General features: G+C 41.0%; 1 long non-coding RNA gene across 1 annotated transcript; it reads left to right on the top strand.

Annotated features, from left to right (window-relative positions):
- The first annotated feature begins 17,157 nt into the window (after positions 1-17,157).
- LOC119863844 lies at positions 17,158-27,687 on the top strand. The gene is made up of 3 exons (XR_005295758.2): positions 17,158-17,632; positions 17,763-17,953; positions 24,998-27,687. It is a non-coding gene; the product is annotated as an uncharacterized LOC119863844 (long non-coding RNA).
- The last annotated feature ends 4 nt before the right edge of the window (positions 27,688-27,691 follow it).

The raw sequence follows: 27,691 nt of genomic DNA, 5'->3' as shown, positions 1-27,691 counted from the left end.
CTTAAATAACAATCCCTGGTTAAAGACTTTGAATGTCAAGTCTGCAACCTGGAGCACGTTTTTCAAGCCTTATAGAAAGCCATGAAAAAAACACTGTACTGCTAATGGCAGCAAGCGTGCTTCCTCCTAGCTGCGCTAGGGCGCCGCTGGAATAAGCCTCCCCAGCACTCGCCTGTGGCCTCTGCACTCTACACACTCCACACGCCCAGTGAGCGACAGAGACTTTACCTGCTCTCTGCATGTGCGAAATGTAAGTCCAAACCTTGGCTCCTAAATGTATTGCAGGCTAGGCCCTTTGATTGTAATTATTAGAAGCTTCTTAAGTAATTGCATTGAACTCACCCATACTGTGTCGCGAAAGTCAATAGACGGACAACTTTTTAAATATTGCGATTGTATCTGTAGAGCTGAGATTATGACGGTGCCCTCTTTCTCTCTCTTCCCGGGTGCAGCTAGTTACAGTTCTGAACCAGAAAAATGAGTGCATTCAGGCAACCCTAGCTACTTGTTCTGGATTGCAGTAAATATTCTCCTTTTCCTCAGATCCGCTTCAGTAACCCGGCATAAACCCCAGCACTAGATGAAAAATACACATTGTTAAAGGACGAGGTGGAGAAAACCATGGATTAAGGTTCTTTTTCGCTTGTCTTTATTTCATTTCTAAATGTTCCAACGAGACAAGATAGCACGTTGTTGTACATTGTAAGTAAGACCCAGTCTGCAATAACTATACCACAACGGGCAGGGATGTCAGTGGAGATTTTCTTTCATTTAAACATTTAAGGCTATTTTCAAAGGGTGTTTGCCTTTTTGACGCTGTGAATATTTAAAATTGTGAAAGTCAGGGGAAACACTGTTCTGCCCCTAATACTTTGCACATTGACTTACGCTGAACACAGGGGGCCAGCGAGTGAATTGCAATCCCTTTCTCCAAGAGGTCTGCCTGGAGCAGATCATAAACGGCAGTTTTACCCAGAAGGGCTGAAATGCTCCTCGGATAGAGGCTATTGAAAAGCGATTGGGGAGGGGGGGACACGACTAGAGCACAGGAAAGACTAGGAGTCCGACAGGGGCACCCGGGAGCAATCGCCCAACAGGTGACTCTTTCCTACGGGGGGAGCCAGCGCTCCTGTTTGTTTAGAGGATCTGCCGTTGATTTACTAATAGGGGTGATTGTTCAGTGGCAGCGAGGCGTTTCTGACCAACCCCGAGGCAGCATAGGGAGGAGAACTGGTGAGCCCCCCCCCAAGGAAAGCTGACAAAGTAATGAATAAAATAATCTGCAAAGGGAGTTAAAAATTGTGATGTTCAAAACCCAGCCATTTAACCTAGAGGGTAAAGGCACCTACTTATACTACTGGCCTTTTCACATTGTCTGTTTTCAAATCCAATCACTTTTTTTTTCTGTTTTTAAACACACATGGGTAGGGGTGTTGCATATAGTAGTAATCAATTTGATAATAACAAAAGTAACTGAAATCTACTAAAAGAAGGCACACATTTAAAGAAATAAACGAATATGCAGTGAAATAGAAAACGCTCCTAAAAATCTTTAGGGGGTCAAGAATTTTCTGACAGATTTTTTTCAAACACCAAAAATCTAGTTTTTAAACAAAGATCAGTGTGTTATGCTAAAGTGTTGAGCTGACTGTTAAAACATTTGGGGGGATAATGACAATGTAACAAAGGCCTGGTTTGGAGTGAATCACCACCCTTTTAAAAGTTAGAGCAATTTTCAGGAGAATAGCTTTCAGCAAACGCTTTACATTATTCAAAACGGCCAAATAATGCTCTATTATAGCGCCTGAATGCTGCCAGTCAGCCCATAAGTGCAATTTGTGCAAAGGCTCGGTGCCTTATCTCCACTTCTTTATAAAGAGGTGAATATAAAACAATTTCTTCCAAACCCAGACAGAGAGCACGAAAATTGCTTCCCTTTCTGCAATCAGGGCAATTTAACTGGAGTGCAATTAGCACTATTAAATGTCGATTCTGCATAAACAAATCTGACTAGGAAGCGAAAGTGGGGTGAGAACCTCATATAAACTGAAACTGATTTTTTTAAATTATGTATCCGGGTCCTTTACAATTGATCCGTGACGTTTTCATCTCGGAATATATTTACATCATAAATACACTATGGCTAAATCAACATAAATCTTTTTTAAGTCTCAGTGTGAGTACTAATAAAGAAGAATGGTCTAATTAAATGAAACAGGTTCACTTCCTTTGAACAAATATTGTTTCCCACCTTCCCTTTAACATGGATCTTTTGATCCGTGCAACTACTAAAGTTGCTGTCTTCAGGAGGTAAAGCTGGGAAACAATTCGTTCATCAAAGCTGATTGGAAGGCTCATGGGTTCACATTCAAGAGTGTCAGATGAAATGGTTATTCTGTTCAAACAGGGCTCTGGAAAAGAATTGCCAAATATTTTCCAAATACATCGATTTAACAGCAGTTAAATGTGAGGTTGCTGTACTATTTCCCGGGAATCCTAGGACGGACACAGAATTTACACACGGATGCGACATGGGGGGAGGGACGGAGGTGTAAACCTTTCCAAGTTCAGGAGAAGCAATCAGATTCTCTGCCAAACAAGAAACGTGTGGGGGAAACCCGCAAAAATGCCCATCGCTTAAACAAATAATTGCATCCTGCCATTCTTTTAGCATCAGGGCTTCCATATGAACATCTCTCTCTCTCTCTCAATTATGCTTTTCATTTACATGATACAGACTCTACTATGGATTATGAGAACAGCGCCGAGGGGGACCAGGTGATAAATTAATAACTTTAGTTAAGAAAAGGCTTCCCCACTATTCTATGCATTCTATTAAAAAGGGGGAGGCTATATAGAGAGAGTGTTAAAATACAGCCCATGGTGCCTGTTGAGTCCCTGAATTATTTCCTCTGTAGAGTTTTTCATTTGTGGGCAAAGATGAAGTGCAGCTTTTGATTAGAAGAAAATCTTTTGTAGTTCATAAAAAGGGAATGAGCACAGGGATCAAATAGATCATGGAAATTAAGTGAAAATTATGGAACTCTCCAACAGTTTGTACTTGAGCTTTCATTTTATATTTGTTACATAACTCCCTCCCACCCACTCCCGCCCTTACCCATATAAATAAAGACCCAAAGATGGAGCAATTGGTGGACGAGGCTTTAATCTTTCCTCTAGCTCTAAAGTGCCACTATTTAGAGGTAACAGGGAGACACATTTCCTCTGCAGTTGTGAAATCTGCAGGATATATTGAAAAAATCCTTGTCTCTTATGTGCTCTCCAAACATTTGCCTATAAAACTAATTTTCTTCCGCTAAATTTATTTGACCCATATATTTTAAACCCCCCTTGTTCTGTTTTTCTCAAACGAAGACACGTTAACAATTAAAGGGAAGACTGCAGTGTCAAAGGAAGGAAGGTGACTGTAGACTGTATGATGATTTTAATTACTACAATTATTGGAAGATTATTCAACAAGCTTCATAGATTTGTTTACTGCATCGATAGGAAAAGCCTCAGGAACATTTTATGAGGATTTTATCATCTTGGTTCATATTCCTTACAACACTGTTATGGTATATAGATAAGACATGACAAGATCAAACCGCAGCAGGTTTGAAACTCAGCCAATGCTAGCTTTTTAGAGCTATCTGTATTAAAATTAATGGGTTTCTAAGTAAAGGGAATTGAATTAATAAACGATTGGACCCATATTTACAGAGCCTAACGCTATCTTTTGCATATACGTCGGTTAAAGAAGAAGCTCTGATCTCTTCGGAAATTTGGTAGCGTTTTAAGTAGAGAAACATTGGCCATGTTTATTAGTTTTGCTTTCTAGATATACAAGCCAAAATACCAGCGGTATCATTTCTTTCAGATTGCCTAACTTCCGCTCCTTCCTTTAGTATGGCTTATTAGATGTGAGGGTAAGCATTTGCATTGTATAAGATAAACGCGACATTAGACACGTTTGCTCAAACGGTGCACCTGAAAAGGGAAGATTATTTTTTTTTAAATCTCTGATCTTTTCATGTACAGTACTTCTGATATTGGCCTAGTTTTTTATTAACATCTATTGCAAGGTATGACTCAGTATGTTGGTTTGTGACTAAGAAAACTAGCTGTAACCAATAAATCCTACTGTAGGTTTTGCCCATTAATGAATTGCTGATTTCAATCAGGAAAAATGCACTGATTCTCTCCCATCTCTATGTTCCCCTTTTCTCCTTTCCCCTTGTCCTGGTATTAGGACTAGGAAAGACGGAAAGCCGTTCATTGTGCTCCTATGTGTGCTATAATTATTGGATCTCAAGCTTAAGGTGAATTTCAGCTCAGATCATGAACCATTTCACGTTCAAATGCAAGCTTGCAGTACTTTCCTAGTGGCAATTAGGAGCCTATTACAAGCCATTAGATTGATCAATGTACCTTAAACAATGTGAATGATTTATATGGCGAAGAAAAAACCTTCTTACATCCATTGTACTGTTCCAGAGACCAACCTGGCCCTATGAGTCCATCCATCATAGCTTTAAACAAGAAAAGCTATTTATTTAGAAAACTTACATGCAAAGAAACAGGCTCGATTCGTTCGTCTTGAGAGGTATTCGAGCATTGTCTGTTTTTCTCTTTATTGTTAAAGAGACGAGGGCTAGAAGAATTCGGGGGGAGGAAAGGGGGCGGAAGAGAGTTGCTGGGTTCCAAACGGATTAATTCACCTTGTACCTGAAAGAAGGAAACAAAGAGATTCCTGACTGCTTCCTAAACAATCCCCTAATCTGCTGTGTAGAGGCAATGCAGCGAGAAAAGCACTGGGTTACGTGTTTGTTTAACGAAGTGTTTGGGTAGCTTTGTAGCCTTTTAATTACATCGGGGACACAGACCCATTAGCCATTGAAGTTCTAAAACGGCAAAGGAGCTGAGACCCAATCTGATGAAGGAAGGGCTATGCCACAGCGTTCCCTACAACGGCTAAATATTCCAACTAACCTAGACATGGCTAAATATGTGCGGCGATCAAAGCCAGCCCAGCCACCCCTATAGGCCTGGGTCTGTTTGCAGTTTTCCTTTCAAGACACAATGAACTTCTCACGAGAAGGAAATTCATTCCAGTTTCTGACAGCCCACAAACCATAGGGCTGAGGGAAAGGACTGACCCACTTCACACTTGCGAACACACTTCTGGTTAGGCTTTGCCTACATTCAGGTCGAAACGACCAGAAGTTGCTTTAGTCTTGACTGTAATGGGTGGCCACCACTATTCGTTCTTTGCTTTGGAACTAAACCGAACGAGTTTCTGAACTTAGTGCGACGGTGCATGTTTCTATTTTAATCACACCGTGGTTGGATGAATTGTTTTTACAGTTCTCTGAATGAAATGCTCTGAATTTAAAACACTGGGAAGGAGAACCGCCACCCCGGAAACTAACTAAGCCTTTCTTTAAAATATCCCAAGTGATCCCTGCTGGGGACAACGTAACTAGTGGAAATATTCGTGAATGAAAGTTTGCACAAGAATTGCAATTGCAATGTATGTGCCCTTCGGCTGGACATTTAATCCGACATGTCACAGGAGCGACGATGTTAACTAGCACGAGATTCTAAGCATTAATTTGTCATATGCCAGTTACCGTCTGGTCTGTTGTTTTCTACATTCTAATCGCTAGCAATCCCTTCAGAGCTTGTCAAAAATAACCCTTTATCACATCATTTGATGAGAAGGAGCAGGAGGTAAGCACAGTGCAACAGCATCGGTACAAAGAGACAGGGTGTCAAATCCCATCAAGAGATATGAGCTGCCTTTAAAAAAGACAAACAAAAAACAGGGACTGGATACCATTAGTTTAGAATCTGTTTTTCCAATTTGTTCCTGTGAGATTCAAGCCTAATTATTTACTAATCTAGTTATCAACTGGCTTCTCTTCTTGATTAAAGAAAGGATTAGTAAAATGCATCATCTACCATGTAAACCGAGCAGTAGAGGCAATAGGACGACACGGACTGTCTTTCTCTATAGGAGATCCTATAATGAGAGAGGGAGTGTTTCTACTGAGTCTGACATTACCAAACTCGGTTCTTCCCTTTCTTACAGAGCCTACGCCATCAAGAGCTTAACACACAGAAGCCGCAGCGTGTCCTGCTTACCTTAAAGTTGTCCTTTCTTCTAGAGAAGACGTGAAAGAAGAATAAAGGACATGGAGGCCCCGTTCAAAGGCTTTCCACACACCGTCCATTTAATCATTTGGCTTTAATGTTTTTGTTCTCTCTCTCCTTTTTCCTCCAAAGCTTTGTACTGGACACCTCTCCCGAGAGAGTTACTGTGCCAACTTCTCAGGACAGGTCCTGGCGTTCCCTTACTTTGTCTCTGCGAAAAAGTACAGTTACTTAAAGTGCCTTCTTCAAGCCTAAACCCAGACTTGAATGGTTGCTTGCGAAAAAACAGCCTATGCCTTCATAAAGTGCTGCTTGAGGCAGTTATATTACATCTGGGTTGCATTGCCCTGTAATGCTCAGTCTTCTTATTGTGATCAAGTGAACTTTTACTAATCTCCACATTTATTGTTTAGGTAAATAGATGCTGCTTTTAATCAATATGGAGGGCCACACCAATGCAACTCAAAGCAACTTAAGTCAACTGTAAAGAGTTCAATGTGTGTATAATTACAGAGGACGTCAACTATTCACTTCAATCTAATTCAATGTCTCTGTACGGGGGAAGGGCGGGAAGGGGAGGGGTAGGGAGGGAGGAAAGGAAAAGAGAAAAAGCCACAGAGGCCATGCAGCAGCCCAGCTGAACTTTCAGGTTGCTTAACAGATCGAAACAGCTAGGTGAGTGTAAGCGTAGGAGTGCAATACAACACTTTCTTCGTACACAAAAGATTGATTGCATCTTGTCCTGGCATTAAATGTGCTATTATCAGAAGAAGCTGAAATAATGCATACAGTCATTTTAAAAGAAAGCAGGTTTCCTTTGCAAATACACCTATTATTTCAACAGTACTCAAGAACTGTTTCAATAGGGCAGGATGTTGCTTACAGAAATACATTTGAATATACACTGAGATTTTTAAAAAACATTTTAGTTTGAGTTATGCCTGAAGTTCTCATTAAATTTACCATTTGTAAAGGACAGATTAAATGAAAATGGCTTTTAGAAAAATAGAGCTGGAAATTATTTTGGCCTTTCTGACCTGGAAAAGGTGATAATTTACAGCTACACCAGATGTTGAACATGTCTGGGCTTTTAGGCATTCGCTAACAGTTTTAGTTCTCTACACAACTGAACTCGGTCTGGGACAATCCAGGAAATCATCTTTTTTGTTTGATATGCCTAAGAAGGCGGTGAACTGAAAAATTTCCCACTACAGCTGCAAACCTAGCTGAAACAGTTTTGAGGGAGAACTGGTCCTTTTTAGGACAGAACTGAGGCACGAATGCTGATTGTCAACTCTTTATAATTTTTTCAAAGCAAATATAGTTAACTTCTCTCTGTTCACAATCAGTGCAATTCTTCTTTCAGTCATTTACATAAATGTCTCCCCACTGGCTTAAACAATAAACAGAGCATTATTGTAACTTAAGACAAATGGGGTCAGTGAGTTCCACCTTAAAGGATCACTTTGAGTGGGATTTCTCAAACTTCTAAGTGATTTAGGAGCACGAGTCCTAAGGACTTTTAGTGAGACATGTTCTTAGGCGCTTTTAAGAAATCCTACCCTTTGCACTCAGTTTCCAAATTCAGAAGCACGTTAAACTGGAGTGTGTCAGCAGATCCTAGCTGCGAGATGAGATGAATCAGGAAGTCAGATGGAAACTAGCTTGTTTTCACTTTTTGCAAAATGAAGTAAAATAGGTTTTTCAGACAAGGCTTGTGGTATGGACAGGAGGGGATGTCATGTCTATCGTGCTCCTACTTTGTTACTGTGAGTCAGATCCTGTCGTCCTTACCATGTAAAATTCCCATTGAAGACAATGGGTGTTTTACTTGGATAAGGATGGCAAGATCTGGCCATTTGCTGTTGTTAGCTGGTGGATTACATTCACAGAGAGGATAACACGAAACAGGTGCTCCTCCTGTATGGAACTATTTTTGTGAAACGTCATGTCAAAATGTCGTTTGTTGTGGTTATGTATAACTTGCTGTCTCCACCTGAACTAGCCTAAGAAGCATTGCCAAATTTTACTCCGAACTACATAATTGGGGTTGAGAATAATATTACAGATGCTGTAAACATCTGATGTTTCCTTCTGTAGAATGGTATGACTTTAGGTCTTTAAATGACACTTTAGTTTCCACTGCTTTCAGTCCCCCTAGAGCGTATTCCTAGTTAGGGTGCTCAACACAATATATACTTGAATTTTAGTCCTGTTTTAACAGGATTGACTAAAACGTTTTAACTAACACAATTATAAATTCTAGTGGAGAGAGGACACAAATGTTTGCTGCTATCCCTAGGTGGCAATGCACCTTTTTAAGTGTCTCGGCCCAAATATCTGTTTAATGCCTACACTAAAATTTACAATCTGCTGATTACACACTTTTGAAAATGGAGGGAGGATCAAGAGTAGACATGAGCAATGTTTGAAAGAGCGAGAGGATTTTAAATAGTTGTCAATTACTAAATCCTGTGATAGGGTATGGAAAAGTATACACTCACATTTTGTTTAGTACTAATGCTCGATTGTGATAGTTTGGGAACCATATTTATCACACAACAGTTTATTCTTCAGTTTACACAAAAGTAAAACCGTTTCATTAATTAGATGAAACATTTGCAAATAAACTAGGATCTTGTGGGAAGTAATAAAACCTTCAAAATACTCAGTTTTCAGTGTGCCAAAAGTGCAGAGTGGGAATACGACACACTCTATTTACTTTAACATGTGCTTACGTTGTCCAGTGGAATCCATGGGCCAATGTTTATTCATAGGTATGAGAGTAATTGTATAAACCTAGATATTATTCCAAGCTAATATGTATAGGAACTTGTGAGGGGTAGGAGAAGGATATCTAAGTGAACCTCTCCAAATAAAAACTATTTGCAACTGCTCTCTCTCTTTCACACACACACACACACACACACACACACACACACACACACACACACACACACACACACACACACACACACACACCCCCCCCAACCAACCATGATTAGATCAGGATGGGGGAAATCCCTTTAAATTAGCTACTTTTTAAGAAAATCCAGTCAGATTAATAGTTTGGTAGTTAGATATGTGACTCCCCTTTTGTTACAATATTTTTCAAACCACAGTTTCCATAGCAACCAAATATATTTTTCTTTAAAATTTTTTTTAGCTGTTTGAAAAAAAATTCTTGCCAGAATTCTTCCATAATAGTTTCCATTAACTGCAGTGACTTTTATTGTTGAGGCCAGCAGTGATGTCTCCTGCTATCACAAGCCATTCACAAATCTAGCAGATGTTTTGTTTGCTAAAGCCAATTTAAGCTTTATAAAACATGTATTTTTTCCACCTCCAAAGAGTAAATACCAATGAGGATGGGATTCAACACTGCTAATTTGATAGCAGATAAAGCACTTGTTACCCGCCATGAGAGGAGGTGGAAGCTAAAAAAATCTAACGGTCCCAGTCATTTCAACAAAATAAAATAATCCCAAAACAAAGGTCCAACAGTCAGACCCATGCTTTTCCATAAGAGTCTTATATACTGGAGTGCCAAAAAAAAAAAAAGAGAGCGAGAGAGAGCCCTTTATGGAGAGGAGTAGCTAGTAATCTCAGGTTTTATCATTTAATATATTTCTGTTAAACTCTTGAAATAAATGTAGCTGTAAAAGAGAGCAATTTGGTACAACTGAACACCAAGGATTGTAAAATGGAATACACCTAGTATATTTAGTTACAGCAAACCCCCCCCCAAATAAATAAATAAAGAATAATGTGCAGTGAGGATGCCTGATAACATCTGGAAAATTTTCACAGGGTTTTAGGGTTCAGTCATTGACTTGAATAAAAATAATCACCACAATAACTGCATTGTTACAGGCCACACAAACTCTAGAGTGACAATATCGTCAGTTTTTGTTTAAATTCCTAATAATTTATTTTATTGTAATAATTAACTTGCCCTTCCAGAGTAGTTCCCTTCTGAAAAATCTCAAAGCACATTGTATACACATCAGTTAATAAAGTCTCACAACAGCTCCCTGAAATGTTATCTCCGTTTTATAGATGGGGAAACTGAGGTATTGTGTAAATTACTTACTCCAGATTACAAACAGGATCAATATCACATTAGATTTCTCATTTACATTCGATGGTACAAACTTGACCATTTCCCCTTTTAAAGTAGCAAACACAATTTATTCATTCATATGGCACATTTCAGAAGCTGCACTTTTCTTAAAGGTATACATTCAATAAACCTACTTATTGTAGCTATTTACATTCAGACGGTCCTCTTTGAACTAGAAACTTTTTTAAATGTAATTTTGTTGCAAATGGCATGGTATCCAAAAAAACAGCTGCATGACTTTTAATGGTATAACCTCAAGTTTAAGAACCCCTGCCTTAAATTCCAAAATAAGAGTGTGTAAGCTGTGTGTGGTAGTCTTAAGGTTTAGTGAATGGAAAACTAATAAAAGATTATTTTTCTTGCTGTGTGTGTGTGTGTCTTTTTAGCTAAATGCTAATTTTTTAGGTCTTCTACACTTACTGACTTAAGAATATATCGCTACATAACATATGGAACACTATCCATCACTTTTAGCAGCTGAGCATGCAATCCTTACTCATGTAAGTAATGCTTTTTAACTCCAGTGGCGATACTACAGATTTACATCATTATAATAGAGAGAAAGATCGACTCATTGATTTCAGTTCGACTCCTCCCATAAGTAAAGGTCACAGGATCAAGCCCAATGTTTTGTTGGTGTGGTCATCAATGACTTTAGTGAAAGGTCTGTGTTTAAAGCAGCATTTTATATTTTATTTTCTGCTGTCTGGCAGAAAGAATCACAACTGATATATTTAGGTTAAAATTTCATGAGGGATAGCAATCTTTTCCTTTGCATGTTGGTTTTTATTATTGTGTAACTGAAGGGATAAAACTTTCTTTAATTGATTCCCCCCCTCCCCCATCCTTTCAAAGTGTTACAAAAATATACACACATGTTAATATATTGCAGCTTTTCAGAATGCTGAATTGTAGACGAGCAACAGCCGGTCCAGAATTGTAGTTTCTCTTTTTGGTTTAGAAACACTGCTGTGAGGAGTCTGATCTAATCTCTGATCACTCAGGTCACTTTAAAATAAAAAGTGGAAGTCAATTTAGAATGACTGATAATATTAAGAATCTTTATCTTCACACCTGGCCCACTAGTTTTTATTTGCTGCATCTTTGTTATCCAGTTCAAGATCCTGTAATACCAGCAACGAGTTTGCTGTATTGAAAGAAAGTGACAAGTAATACATGTTCCTTTGTAATACTGCATATTTTTTGAATGAGCATACGGGTGAGATGTATTATATTTAGCTAACAATTTAAAATCTTTTGTTCATATGCTTTAATAATATAGTCCTATTTCATTGTGTCATCAGAAGTTGCTCTAGGATGTGTAAAAATCCATAAGAAACCTTTCAAATGTAGAACTAATGGCACTATTTGAATTTCTGTACATTTACTGTGGTCTTTGATAATGATTATATCAAATGTGGGTGAGGTAATATATTTTATTGGACCAACTTCTGTTGTTGCGAGAGACAAGCTTTTGAGCTTACACACAGCTCTTCTTCAGCTCAAAAGCTTGCCCCTCTCTCCAACAGAAGTTGATCCAATAAAAGATATTACCTCACCCTCTTTGTCTCTCTAATATCCTTGGATCAACATGGCTACAACAACACTGCATACATCAAATGTGACAGTTTAATTTACTGTAGGTATCCAAAATTATTTCTGAAATCGATACACATGCTCCTTACAGCTTACTCATCTCAGAAGTTATGAAAACTGTCTCAGTGTTCGCAAAAAAGAAAAGGAGTACTTGTGGCACCTTAGAGACTAACAAATTTATTTGAGCATAAGCTTTTGTGAGCTACAGCTCACTTCATCGAAAGCTTATGCTCAAATACATTTGTTAGTCTCTAAGGTGCCACAAGTACTCCTTTTCTTTTTGCGAATACAGACTAACACGGCTGCTACTCTGAAACCTGTCTCAGTGTTGATCTTAATTACTTTAACATGACTTTTTATTAGCCTTGTGATTTAAAATAATTACACAAAATGATTCTTGCTAACTTTTTAAATAAAAACTGCTGCATTATGTTAATAGAGTTGAATGTTCATTGGTCAACTCTCTACAAAAGGGTTGCTCTTTGAAATGTTCTCTAGAGCTTTAGGGCATTTGAGTGTCTCAGGTTGTGGTTTTATAAGTTTTTTATGATGGAAAACTGTTTAATAAACAATCTGAAAATATTTAAAGTTTGATTAATAACATACAGTGCCATATAATTTACATAATATAAAATATGAAGTTTAACTTTAACATGTGGCCAAAAGGGTATGTATTCCACATGGTTGGAAAAATGGGAACAGGAGCACTCCCATTATCTGAGCAGGAGGAAAATAATAGTTACATTAAGCCATTAAAATAATTTTTTTAGAGTATATTAAACTATTACCTCTCATTGGGCCAGAACATATCCTCTGCATTTGTGGATGGAGGGGATGAAAATCCCATGCATCGCCACCCAGGAGGGTATGGAATTCAGGAGTGCTGCTCCTTTGCCTCTCATTACATGTACATCCATTGTTTGGTCATTTTTCAAACACTTTTAAGTTCTAAAAAAGAGGAAAGTGTAAGTTGCATTTCTGTGTTGGAATAACTCAGGAATCAAATTTGGATTTTACAAATAGCATTTTCTATTATAGAAACAAAATTTAGGCTAATTATTACAGTTGATAAGAATGGGCCATTGTGAATTCACAATATGTTGTCATTGATAATGTTCAACTGCAGTGTTCTTGTTAACCAGATATATCATAAGGACTTGAAACAAAGGATGATATACTGCCTTTATGCCATCTGTGCATGAAATTCTCATTGCCATCAGTTTTGGTTGTGCATGTAGTATATAGGAATAGTATATTGCCAAACACATGTATAGTTAAGTGGTTCACAGCATGTATTTGTGGCAGTTTCCATGTTTAACTTTTGAACTGCTAATTTTACACAATCCTTCAAAAAATACAGAATTGCAGATCTACATGTCCTCTCCGTTGGTGAAGACAGATCTAAAAAAAGTGGCATTATCTTGGTTAAAATACAGAAGTTCCTTCTACAGTATGCTACTATCTGAAATATCCGTCCACATTTGGGTCATTCTGCCTTCAGATCTAGAGATGCATTTTGAGGTGAACCAAAATGTTTAACTGAGGATCTGTGAGATTTGCTTATCCTCCCCAAATATGCTTCATTCCAGATTCACATGGAGCTCATACTTAAGCTCCAAAAGGGGAGATGGATGGATGGATGTTTAGTGTAAAAAAAAAAAAAAAAAGTGCTTAGCAAGACATACTAATTATATATATTCTTTTTAGCTTTACATCTATTTCTGGAGCAATATTACCAACACTCATAATTTCATCTCATAACTCAAGATTTTTGGAGGATTGTTTCTTTTTTAATTTTCCCAGGATATCACAATTGCTGGCATCAAATTCACAGATTTTCCTGTATTAAAAATGGACTCCATCTCACATTACTTTAAATGGGATTGAAGCCAGAGAGAACCAAAGACTGATTAGGTGGAGCTGCTCAGTCTTCTATGCTGACTAGCTGCCTAGGTCTTTAAAGGTTCTGGACACACATTGTTTATTGAAAGAAATGTAACTGTTTATCTTTTTATACATTTTATTAAAATTCTTAAACTGAAAAAATATACATATCACTCTTAAACTGAAATAAAATATACATATCACCAAAGCTAAGCTATTAATAACAAACTAAACTAAAAAGGAAACAATACTACTATCACATCAAGATAAAATCAAACAAATTAGTCTCAAAATTGAAATGGATTTAAATAATCAAATGAATACCAAAAATAATCAAGACTTTTCAATTATAAGAATAAGTCTAAAAAGGTCAACTATATATCCCAACTGAAAATGTTGCCAAAGTCTACCCAATTTAGGGCTTGAATGGTTAAGTATTTTAATACTGAAGCCAAATTATTGTCTAATATCTAAACCACAACCTCAGAGCCAATTGTAAAGCTTCCTTGTTAGACTACAGTTCTTACATGATGACTAACTCTTTCCTCTCGCCTCAACAGACGTGATACAGAGTTTAATAGAGCACACTTGATAAGCAGAAGTTTGGCAACTCTTTTATTTACCAGAAATTATGGATGATAATCTCAAATCTCCAAGAACTTTTAAATACAGTACTCATTTTAGTGACCATCTACATGAGACAATATTTAGGGCTGTTTAAATTAGGGGAATTTTTCATAGATTCATAGATACTAAGGTCAGAAGGGACCATTCTGATCATCTAGTCCGACCTCCTGCACAGCGTAGGCCACAGAATCTCACCCACCCACTCCTATGAAAAACCTCACCCATGTCTGAGCTATTGAAGTCCTTAAAGCATGGTTCAAAGACTTCAAGGAGCAGAGAAGCCTCCCTCAAGTCAACCATGCTACAGAGGAAGGCGAAAAACTTCCAGGGCCTCTCCAATCTGCCCTGGAGGAAAATTCCTTCCCGACCCCAAATATGGCAATCAGCTAAACCCTGAGCATATGGGCAAGATTCACCAGCCAGATACTACAGAAAATTCTTTCCTGGGTAACTCAGATCCCATCCATCTAATATCCCATCTCAGGGGATTAGTCCTATTTACCCTGAATATTTACAGATCAGTTAATTACCAAAATCACATTATCCCATCATACCATCTCCTCCATAAACTTATCAAGTAGAATCTTAAAACCAGATAGATCTTTTGCCCCACTGCTTCCCTGGGAAGGCTATTCCAAAACTTCACTCCTCTGATGGTTAAAAACCTTCGTCTGATTTCAAGTCTAAACTTCCTGGTGGCCAGTTTATACCCATTTGTTCTTGTGTCCACATTGGTGCTGAGCTGAAATAATTCCTCTCCCTCTCCTGTATTTATCCCTCTGATATATTTATAGAGGGCAATCATATCTCCCCTCAACCTTCTTTTAGTTAGGCTAAACAAGCCAAGCTCCTTAAGTCTCTTTTCATAAGACAAGTTTTCCATTCCTCGGATCATCCTAGTAGCCCTTCTCTGTACCTGCTCCAGTTTGAATTCATCCTTTTTAAACATGGGAGACCAGAACTGCACACAGGATTCTAGGTGAGGTCTCACCAGTGCCTTGTATAATGGTACTAAAACCTACTTATCCCTACTGGAAATGCCTCTCCTGATGCATCCCAAAACTTCATTAGCTTTTTTCACAGCCATATCACATTGGCAGCTCATAGTCATCCTATGATCAACCAATACTCCAAGGTCCTTCTCCTTGGAGTAAATACAGTACTCATTTTAGTGACCATCTACATGAGACAATATTTAGGGCTGTTTATATTAGGGGAACTTTTCTTTCCAGCACCTTCCCTGTGAGGGTTTTATTGGTATTCACAAACACATGCACTCAGACAAACTTCCACTTTCACACCCTAAACTTAAATAGGCTGGGACATCTCCCAGTTAAGAAAAACAGAAGACTCAAATAGAAAAAGGAAAAATAAGATAAAAGAGGGAGGTATTTGAAAACTTTTCAGCTCCTATAGTTTTCCGAACTGTCCTAGAGTAGGAACTGAAACTTCAATCAAGGAGCCAGACAGTGATATTCTGCTAGCACAGTGCTTCTTGCTAGTGGGCCTCCTCTGGATGCAGGGATCCTGTGCAAAGGCTGTAGTGGCCTCTTTGTTGATGTTGCGACTTCCTCTCCTTGAGGTAGCCAGTACTGGAGATTCTGGAAATTCAGTCTTCCTCTGGGTGGCTTGCTGATCTGGAAGGCGCTGAGAAAAGTTTCAACTGAGAAAAGTTGGTTTAAATCTATCAAAATTAAACCCACTCAAAACATAAAATTTTGAAGTTTATACACAAGTCTGAATTCCCATATAAACTATTGCTTATGCACTGCCCTCGCTCCAGCTAGTCACAATTTCCTTACAGTCTTTGCATATGGAAGTGAGGCTGCCTGTAGTACAGATGGCCACCAACATTAATTTATCTCAATGAGACTGAAGTCAGGCTGCCTTCAGGAAAGATGGCTGCTGCTTTAATATTATGAGGCTGGTCAGGAAACCATGATGAGACAATAAAAAAGGAAGGAGGTTGAAAAGTGCATGAGGAGACATAACAATGTAGGAAAATATGGCAGTGGGAGACTGAGAGGGTGCAGAAGTAGGTGGTATGCTGGGGAGAGATGATTCAAGGTTCAGAGAGAGAGATTGAGAGGGTGCAAGGAATGCTGGAAGCAGGAAAAGACTGAGGGGGCTCCAAGGGAATCTGTATGCAGGGAAATCAGAGTACAGGGAGGGTAACTGAGGGGGTCCAGGAGAATGGTATTACAAGAGACAGACAGAGGTTGGACTAGATGACCTCCTGAGATCCCTTCCAACCCTGATATTCTATGACAAAAGGGCAAGATAATGGGAGGCACAGGGAGTGAGAGTGAAAGGAACAGAGGAATGTGTAGAGTAGGAGGAAGACTGCAGAGGTGCAAGGGGACACTGAGGGGTGGCTGAGTGGGAAAATGTGAGGGGTATGATAATGGAAAAGAGAGAAAGAAATGTAGGGCAGTTGGAAGACAGAAGACTATGGGAGTGCATGGAGAGAGAATGTGAATAGAAGAGGAGAATGGGCAAGACAAGGATGGAGATGGGAAAGGAAGAGACAGGATAGTGTCAAGGTGTTGGAGGGAGATTGATAGAATTGCAGTAGGTGCGAGTAAGTGGATTCTCACTTTGAGTAGCCAGTGGGGAGGCTTGCATTTTCACATATAAATATAAGGTTGAATTTTGAACTTGAAATGATCACATGCACTTGTGGTTAGCAGCTTTCCCCAGAAGGCTCAAAAACTGGAGGGTAAATAATCCTCTCCCCCGTCAAGTTAAAAAGTCTGGTTATTATTAAGAGAATCTCTTGAGTTTTTGTTGGTTTGTTTGTTTTTTGTTGTCACAGGGTAGCTGGCCCTTTAAGGGGAAATGAGACCTAGCCCAACCTGTGACATTGTTAACTTGTCTCTCCAGGTCGGGAAAATGAAGATGGGTCATGTGATTCAATCAGTCCTAGGGTAAATAAGGGAGAGGCCTGGTAAGCAGAGAGAAACTGTAGCAAAGGCTTGGATTAGGAGGCTTCTGTAACAGATCCAGAGAAGCTAGGAGAACAACAGTGTGGGTTGTTGCTTGCTAGTGTTTCTGAGACATGGAAAAGACAACTCAGAGTTTTGGAACCTGTCTTGAGGGGAAGGACTCTAGGTAGGATGGCCTGAGAGTAGCTGCTTGAAGAGTAGGGATATATTCCATCCAGTAGCCCTTCCCAGCCATTTTTAGTTGAAGAGCAGACTGAGACTGAAAAACTGCCCCAGGACTGACAGAAGATGCCAAAGCTGAGTATGAACGTTTGTGTGATAATGGGCTTTATTTTGGGGACTTTGAGGATTGTTTTGAACTGTTGATATTATTAAATCAGCCCCCAGACAGGGGTGTTAGTCATAAGAAAACCTTTGTGGATTATTTCTAGAAAACTGAGATAGGGCTGCTGCATTGCCACCCCTGGCCCTAAGGCTGTCCTCTGAGAGATGGTGACCCTCTTGCAGGTTTGACATGATGATTGAACTCTTGTGGATGGAATACTGGTGGAGTATAAATTTAATCACTTTTTAAGTGGAGAAACTGAGACTTAAAACTGCCTTTGAAACGTCTATCAACAAGGTGAGTCCCATTGCATGTCTTACCTGAATATAATACTTGCAAGTACACTTTCTCTTGCATAAGGGGAAAACAAAAAGTAATTGTAACTGAAGAGAATGTAATTGTTACAGCTGCTTAGTGCTGCAGTACTCCAAAGCTGTAAGGGTATGTCTACACTGCAGTAGGGCGTGAGCCTCTCAGCCTGGGTAGGCAGACTCTTGCTTGCTTGAGGTGAGTTAGCATGCTAAAAATAGCAGTCTCAACACTGTGGCATCAGCTGAGGCTTGGGCTAGTCACCTGAGTAATGTCCACACTGCTATTTTTAGCATGCTAACTTGAGCTGACCTAATACAAGTCTGTCTACCCGGCAGGGAGGCTTGCTCCGAGCTGCAGTGTAGACCTATGCTTATAAGCAGCTCCAGGTCTTTGACCTACTAACTATGCTTCAATCTTAAGGTACTTCAGGGGCCACAGAATATTCTAGCCTGTCCCTTTTTAAGAGTAGGATTAGAAGCTCCAAGGGAGCTCTTAATTACACTAATATTTAATAAAAATTCTCCAACATGCCAGATCAGGAGCAGGCAATGAATACATGATTAGGTGTTCTGAGTTTGCCCACTAGACAATCTATTACCTACATATTGAAAATCTGAGGTGTGGTGGGTGTGTAAAAATGTACTTTTTGTAATTTTGTCTCTGAAGATATCTTGTAAATCGTTTTCCCTTCTGTAAAGATACCAGTGGAGAGTAGATTATCCCATGGAAGCAGCAATAATTACCCACAGAGGCTTGGAAAAACACAAGCCTATACCAACAAGGAATATGGGTGTATTTTTTTTTTATTAAAGTTTTTGTTTGTGTGTTTTAATCAGGGAAGGAAACAATGCCCTCCAGAAAACACAACACATCAGGCTTAGCCACTCTGTGGTGTAGAATGCATCCATCCCAGGGAAAAAGATTACTGACCAGCTCTGTAACTGTTCTTCAAGATGTGTTAGAATCATAGAATATCAGGGTTGGAAGGGACCTCAGGAGGTCAGTCCAACCCCCTGCTGAAAGCAGGTCCAATCCCCAACTAAATCATCCCAGCCAGGGCTTTGTCAAGCCTGACGTTAAAAACCGCTAACGTAGGAGATTCCACCACCTCCCGAGATAACTCATTCCAGTGCTTCGCTTCTTCTTCCCCCCCCCCCCCCCCGTGAAAATGTTTTTCCTAAGATCCAACCAATCCCCCCCCCCCCAACCACCACTGCAACTTGAGACCATTACTCCTCATTCTGTCATCTGCTGCCACTGAGAACAGTCTAGATCCATCCTCTTTGGAACCCCCTTTCAGAAAGTTGAAAGCAGCCATCAAATCCCCCCTCATTCTTCTCTTCCGCAGACTAAACAATCCCAGTTTCCTCAGCCTCTCCTCATAAGTCATGTGCTCCAGTCCCCTAATCATTTTTCAGAGTAGCAGCCGTGTTAGTCTGTATTCGCAAAAAGAAAAGGAGTACTTGTGGCACCTTAGAGACTAACAAATTTATTAGAGCATAAGCTTTCGTGAGCTACAGCTCACTTCATCGGATGCATTTGGTGGAAAAAGCAGAGGAGAGATTTATATACACACATACACACACACACACACACAGAACATGAAACAATGGGTTTATCATACACACTGTAAGGAGAGTGATCACTTAAGATAAGCCATCACCAGCAGCAGGGGGGGAAAGGAGGAAAAGCAAGGTAGGCTAATTCCAGCAGTTAAGAATATCAGAGGAACAGTGGGGGGTGGGGTGGGAGGGAGAAATACCATGGGGAAATAGTTTAACTTTGTGTAATGACTCATCCATTCCCAGTCTCTATTCAAGCCGAAGTTAATTGGATCCAGTTTGCAAATTAATTCCAATTCAGCAGTCTCTCGTTGGAGTCTGTTTTTGAAGCTTTTTTGTTGAAGTATAGCCACTCTTAGGTCTGTGATCGAGTGACCAGAGAGATTGAAGTGTTCTCCAACTGGTTTTTGAATGTTATAATTCTTGACGTCTGATTTGTGTCCATTCATTCTTTTACGTAGAGACTGTCCAGTTTGGCCAATGTACATGGCAGAGGGGCATTGCTGGCACATGATGGCATATATCACATTGGTAGATGCGCAGGTGAACGAGCCTCTGATAGTGTGGCTGATGTGATTAGGCCCTATGATGGTATCCCCTGAATAGATATGTGGACAGAGTTGGCAACAGGCTTTGTTGCAAGGATAGGTTCCTGGGTTAGTGGTTCTGTTGTGTGGTGTGTGGTTGCTGGTGCTTCAGATTGGGGGGCTGTCTGTAAGCAAGGACTGGTCTGTCTCCCAAGATCTGAGAGAGCGATGGCTCGTCCTTCAGGATAGGTTGTAGATCCTTGATGATGCGTTGGAGAGGTTTTAGTTGGGGGCTGAAGGTGATGGCTAGTGGCGTTCTGTTGTTTTCTTTGTTGGGCCTGTCCTGTAGTAGGTGACTTCTGGGTACTCTTCTGGCTCTGTCAATCTGTTTCTTCACTTCAGCAGGTGGATATTGTAGTTGTAGGAATGCATGATAGAGATCTTGTAGGTGTTTGTCTCTGTCTGAGGGGTTGGAGCAAATGCGGTTATATCGTAGCGCTTGGCTGTAGAAAATGGATCGAGTGGTATGATCTGGATGAAAGCTAGAGGCATGTAGGTAGGAATGGCGGTCAGTAGGTTTCCGATATAGGGTGGTGTTTATGTGACCATTGCTTATTAGCACCGTAGTGTCCAGGAAGTGGATCTCTTGTGTGGACTGGTCCAGGCTGAGGTTGATGGTGGGATGGAAATTGTTGAAATCATGGTGGAATTCTTCAAGAGCTTCTTTTCCATGGGTCCAGAGGATGAAGATGTCATCCAATGTAGCGCAAGTAGAGTAGGGGCATTAGGGGACGAGAGCTGAGGAAGCGTTGTTCTAAGTCAGCCATAAAAATGTTGGCATACTGTGGGGCCATGTGGGTACCCATCGCAGTGCCGCTGATTTGAAGGTATACATTGTCACCAAATGTGAAATAGTTATGGGTCAGGACAAAGTCACAAAGTTCAGCCACCAGGTTAGCCGTGACAGTATCGGGGATACTGTTCCTGACGGCTTGTAGTCCATCTTTGTGTGGAATGTTGGTGTAGAGGGCTTCTACATCCATAGTGGCTAGGATGGTGTTTTTAGGAAGATCACCAATCTACATAGACTGCTTCCGCCGACGTGCACGAGCTGAAATTGTGGAAAAGCAGCATCGCTTACCCCATAACCTTAGCCATGCAGAACACAGTGCCATCCACAGCCTCAGAAACAACTCTGACATCATAATCAAAAAGGCTGACAAAGGAGGTGCTGTCGTCATCATGAATAGGTCAGAGTATGAACAAGAGGCTACTAGGCAGCTCTCCAACACCACTTTCTACAAGCCATTACCCTCTGATCCCACTGAGAGTTACCAAAAGAAACTACAGCATTTGCTCAAGAAACTCCCTGAAAAAGCACAAGAACAAATCCGCACAGACACACCCCTGGGGCCCCGACCTGGGGTATTCTATCTGCTACCCAAGATCCATAAACCTGGAAATCCTGGACTCCCCATCATCTCAAGCATTGGCACCCTGACAGCAGGATTGTCTGGCTATGTAGACTCCCTCCTCAGGCCCTTCGTTACCAGCACTCCCAGCTATCTTCGAGACACCACTGACTTCCTGAGGAAACTACAGTCCATTGGTGATCTTCCTAAAAACACCATCCTAGCCACTATGGATGTAGAAGCCCTCTACACCAACATTCCACACAAAGATGGACTACAAGCCGTCAGGAACAGTATCCCCGATACTGTCACGGCTAACCTGGTGGCTGAACTTTGTGACTTTGTCCTGACCCATAACTATTTCACATTTGGTGACAATGTATACCTTCAAATCAGCGGCACTGCGATGGGTACCCGCATGGCCCCACAGTATGCCAACATTTTTATGGCTGACTTAGAACAACGCTTCCTCAGCTCTCGTCTTCTAATGCCCCTACTCTACTTGTGCTACATTGATGACATCTTCATCCTCTGGACCCATGGAAAAGAAGCTCTTGAGGAATTCCACCAGGATTTCAACAATTTCCATCCCACCATCAACCTCAGCCTGGACCAGTCCACACAAGAGATCCACTTCCTGGACACTACGGTGCTAATAAGCAATGGTCACATAAACACCACCCTATATCGGAAACCTACTGACCGCTATTCCTACCTACATGCCTCTAGCTTTCATCCAGATCATACCACTCGATCCATTGTCTACAGCCAAGCGCTACGATATAACCGCATTTGCTCCAACCCCTCAGACAGAGACAAACACCTACAAGATCTCTATCATGCATTCCTACAACTACAATACCCACCTGCTGAAGTGAAGAAACAGATTGACAGAGCCAGAAGAGTACCCAGAAGTCACCTACTACAGGACAGGCCCAACAAAGAAAACAACAGAACGCCACTAGCCATCACCTTCAGCCCCCAACTAAAACCTCTCCAACGCATCATCAAGGATCTACAACCTATCCTGAAGGACGACCCATCACTCTCACAGATCTTGGGAGACAGACCAGTCCTTGCTTACAGACAGCCCCCCAATCTGAAGCACCAGCAACCACACACCACACAACAGAACCACTAACCCAGGAACCTATCCTTGCAACAAAGCCCGTTGCCAACTCTGTCCACATATCTATTCGGGGATACCATCATAGGGCCTAATCACATCAGCCACGCTATCAGAGGCTCGTTCACCTGCGCATCTACCAATGTGATATATGCCATCATGTGCCAGCAATGCCCCTCTGCCATGTACATTGGCCAAACTGGACAGTCTCTACGTAAAAGAATGAATGGACACACATCAGACGTCAAGAATTATAACATTCAAAAACCAGTTGGAGAACACTTCAATCTCTCTGGTCACTCGATCACAGACCTAAGAGTGGCTATACTTCAACAAAAAAGCTTCAAAAACAGACTCCAACGAGAGACTGCTGAATTGGAATTAATTTGCAAACTGGATCCAATTAACTTCGGCTTGAATAGAGACTGGGAATGGATGAGTCATTACACAAAGTAAAACTAATTCCCCATGGTATTTCTCCCTCCCACCCCACCCCCCACTGTTCCTCTGATATTCTTGTTAACTGCTGGAATTAGCCTACCTTGCTTGTCACCATGAAAGGTTTTCCTCCTTTTCCCCCCCCCTGCTGCTGGTGATGGCTTATCTTAAGTGATCACTCTCCTTACAGTGTGTATGATAAACCCATTGTTTCATGGTGTGTGTGTGTGTGTGTGTGTGTGTGTGTGTGTGTGTGTGTGTGTATATAAATCTCTCCTCTGCTTTTTCCACCAAATGCATCAGATGAAGTGAGCTGTAGCTCACGAAAGCTTATGCTCTAATAAATTTGTTAGTCTCTAAGGTGCCACAAGTACTCCTTTTCTTTTTGCTAATCATTTTTTGTTGCCTTCTGCTGGACATCTTCCAATTTTTCCACATCCTTCTTGTAGTGTGGGGCCCAAAACTGGACACAGTACTCCAGATGAGGCCTCACCAATGTCGAATAGAGGGGAATGATCATGTCCCTCAATCTGCTGGCAATGCCCCTACTTGTACAGCCCAAAATGCCATTAGCCTTCTTGGCAACAATGGCACACAGTTGACTCATATCCAGCTTCTCATCCACTGTAACCCCTAGGTTCTTTTCTGCAGAACTGCTGCCTAGCCATTCGGTCCCTAGTCTGTAGCGGTGCATGGGATTCTTCCGTCCTAAGTGCAGGACTCTGCACTTGTCCTTGTTGAACCTCATCAGATTTCTTTTGGCCCAATCCTCTAATTTGTCTAGGGCCCTCTGTATCCTATCCCTACCCTCTAGCATATCTACCACTCTTCCCAGTTTAGTGTCATCTGCAAACTTGCTGAGGGTGCAATCCGCACCATCCTCCAGATCATTAATGAAGATATTGAACAAAACCAGCTCCAGGACTGATTCTTGGGGGCACTCCGCTTGATACTGGCTACCAACTAGACATGGAGCCATTGATCATTACCCGTCGATCCCGATGATCTAGCCAACTTTCTATCCACCTTGTAGTCCATTCATCCAGCCCATGCTTCTTTAACTTGCTGGCAAGAATACTGTGGGAGACTGTATCAAAAGCTTTGCTAAAGTCAAGGAACAACACGTCCACTGCTTTCCCCCACATCCACAGAACCAGTTATGTCATCATAGAAGGCAATTAGGTTAGTCAGGCATGACTTGCCTTTGGTGAATCCATGCTTTTTCCACATACTTTCACTAGGTTGCCTCCCTCATTCAGTAAGGGGCCCACACTTTCCCTGACCATCACCTTGTTGCTAACATAGCTGTAGATACCCTTTTTGTTACTCTTGACATCCCTTGCTAGTTGCAACTCCAGGTGTGATTTGGCTTTCCTGATTTCACTCCTCCATATCTGAGCAATATTTTTATACTCCTCTCTGGTCATTTGTCCAAGATTCTGCTTCTTGTAAGATCCTTTTTTGTGTTTGAGACTAGCAAGGATTTTACTGCTAAGCCAAGCTGGTCGCCTGCCATATTTACTTTACTTTATCTATTCTTTCTACACATTGGGATGGTTTGTTCCTGCAATCTCAATAAAATACAACCAGCTCTCCTGGACTCCTTTCCCCCTCATGTTCTCCCAGGGGATCCTGCCCATCAGTTCCCTGAGGGAGTCAGTTTGCTTTTCTGAAGTCCTGGGTTGCACATGTGCATCTTAGTTTAGGTTTGTGCTTGCCCAGTGCACCAACGTTGGAGACTTTTCCTTTATCAATAGCCCTTGGAGTTGCATGTGCCCTCCACTACCTTGTGCTGCTGCACAATCGTACTTCAGGCAGAGCCGACCCCTCTGAGTAGGGGAAAGAGGGTGGGTCATGAAATGGACATGTGCAACACCTCTAGAAGAATAACAGTTATGGAACGGGTTAATAACTTTCTTTTTTTCTTTTCTTCTGAGTGATTGCATATGTCCTTTCCATTTCAGATGACTTACAAGCAGCTCAATCCAGAGGTGAGGTTCGTAGTCCCTCTGAATAACAACTGAAAGGACTACTTGACCAAACTTGGCATTGTCTCTGGAATGCTGAAATATGGCATAATGAGTTGTAAATGTGTGTACCAATGATTCAAATGTCTGTCATATGCACTTGAGGTAAAAAAGCTACAGCAGTTGCTTGAGTTCTTGCCAAGCATGCTACTTTGCTTGATGGGGTGACTCTGGCAATGTCACATAGCACATATATATGCAGGGGGAAATCCATGATGAGGTCTGCATTGAAACTGGAGGCCCTTCATCTTGTCTGCAACTGTTATGAACAGTTGGGAAGACCTAAACAATCTGGTTCTGGCTACATAAAAAGCTAATGCTCTTCTGACATGAATGAAGCTTGGGAAAGAAAGTTGCTAAGTCAATCTCTCGATTAAGGTGGCATTCCAGTATTACTTAGTCACAAATTTTGGATGTGGTTATAAGTATAATTTGTCCTTATAACAGACTGTGTAAGGCGGGTCAGCTATCAATGTTCATAATTACACCACATTTCTTGCAGAGGTAATAGATACCAAAAATATTACTTTGGATAATATCCAAAATATTGGATCGGTGAAGTGAGGAGTAGATAGCCATCGGTTCAAAAGGTGAATCTGTCAAAAGGCTGTCTTCTATTCAGAAGGATGTTTTGTACATTCCCTGAACACTCTGCCTCCTGGGGTGTTAACTCTGGAGCACCCACATGGTAAAAGAGAGAGCAAATGGGGTGGGATGCAGGAGGTAGTCAAGGGAGATAAGCTCAGGTTCTGGAGGTAGTATCAGAGGAGGCCTGATGAAGAGGCTCTGCAGAGGAAAGAACCAATGGTGCAAGGCCAAGATGGTGCTCTATGGACTGTATGAGCCTCATCCTACGTGAGCTTCAACACCATGGAAGCGGGAGGATAGGCACACATCAGATTCTCCTGCTGTTTTGGACAGACTGTGTCCATCAGAGACGCCTGACTGACCTGCCCTTGAACAGAAGATATGGTGTTTGCTACTTGGCACAACAGAAAACACGTCTATGTGAAGGATGCCCTGCCCCCCATCCTCAGGTTAGAAAAATGAGTGTCTCAATATCTGGCCTGAGAGACCACTCATGATTTCTGCTGAAAGATTTGATCAGGTGATCTGCCAAGCTGTTATGAACCCCAAGGAAGATGGGATGCTTTCAGGTGAATCACATTGGTGATACGAAACTCTCAAAGCTGTGTTGCCTCTTGACAAAGACTATCCAATTTGCTCTCTCCCTGTCTGTCAATGTAGAATGTCACCACAGGGTTGTCTGTGGAGACGTGTGTGTGTGTGTGTGTGTGTGTGTGTGTGTGAGAGAGAGAGAGAGAGAGAGAGAGAGAGATATGAGCCTAACAAGTCAGATGAAGAACTCTCAACTCCCACATGTTTATGTGGAGAGCTAAATCTTGCTGTGACCATAGACAATGAATCCATTGTTTATCCCTAAGTGAGCTCCCCAACTTAGAGAAGATGTGTCTGTAACCAGTCAGTATGGGTAGGTGAGGGGCAAAGGGAACTCCCAAACAGGTGTTGGTTGGATCCATCCACCTGTTCAAGGAGGCTAGCACTCCTGTGGGCACCTGAATGAGCATGTTCAATTGGAGACAAGCTGGGGAGTACACTGACTTCAACCAGCCCTGCAGTTTTCTGATATGAAGTTTGGCATGCCAAACCACATACATGCAGGAGGCCATTTGCCCCATCAATCTGAGGCAATTACTTAAAGTTGTAATTGGATGGGCTTTTAGGTCTGTGGAAATGGGTAATGTTGTCTGGAATCTGGACTGAGGTAGGAAAGCCCTGGTGACTGTAGAATCCAAGATTGCCCCTATAAACTCTATCCTCTGAACTGGAGACAAGACTGACTTGTACTCATTGGTCAACAGACCCAAAACACTGGAGAGAGACCAGATCTTTGCTAGATTGAGTTCTACCTGATTCTTGGACATACCTCCAGAATCATTTGGATGCCATCTACATTATTATTCCTTGCTGTGCACTGCACAATATCTGTAAGGCCAAAGGTGAGCCATTTCACCAGGAGTGAACTCCAAGCACTGCTGGATTGCTGCAACAGTACATGCAACTAGAAACTGCACCTATCATTACTGGGGCAGAAGACGTACCCCCCCACACACACACACAGAGGAAATCAGGGATGCTTTTTGCATCTACATAATGGGCTTGCAGGGTGACATGGATGAATGGGAATGACATAATATAGACTGTTATAGTTTTTATGAATTTTATGTTTTATAAAAATGGTTTTACCTCAACATACAGCTTTATGGATTACTGTGGTGAGGTTTTTGGTACTCATTTTAATGAAGTCTGATTCTGCATCCTTGTTTTCAAATTCAATGCTTTACTTTAAACTTGTAAGTAAATAAGTCATAATTTAAAAATCTTTTAGGCAGAGCAGCTGCTGTCAAGATGTAAAAGAAGGTAAATAAAAATGGAAAAAAGGACAAAACAGCCAAACTATATTCACTGTCATGAGACTATTTTCAGTGTTGGTGTGTCCCCTGTGATGGTGATCTCTTGAGCCCTTCAAGTAAGTTGCACATGCATGGGCTGCAGTTGAACAGGAGTGGAGAAATATACAGAGTACGTTTGACTGTTTAATATGTTAAT

This window comes from Dermochelys coriacea, chromosome 11 (genome assembly GCF_009764565.3).
Source record: "Dermochelys coriacea isolate rDerCor1 chromosome 11, rDerCor1.pri.v4, whole genome shotgun sequence".
NCBI lineage: Eukaryota > Metazoa > Chordata > Testudines > Dermochelyidae > Dermochelys > Dermochelys coriacea.
Note: the sequence above shows the minus strand (reverse complement) of the source record. Positions and strands in the feature narration are given on the sequence as shown.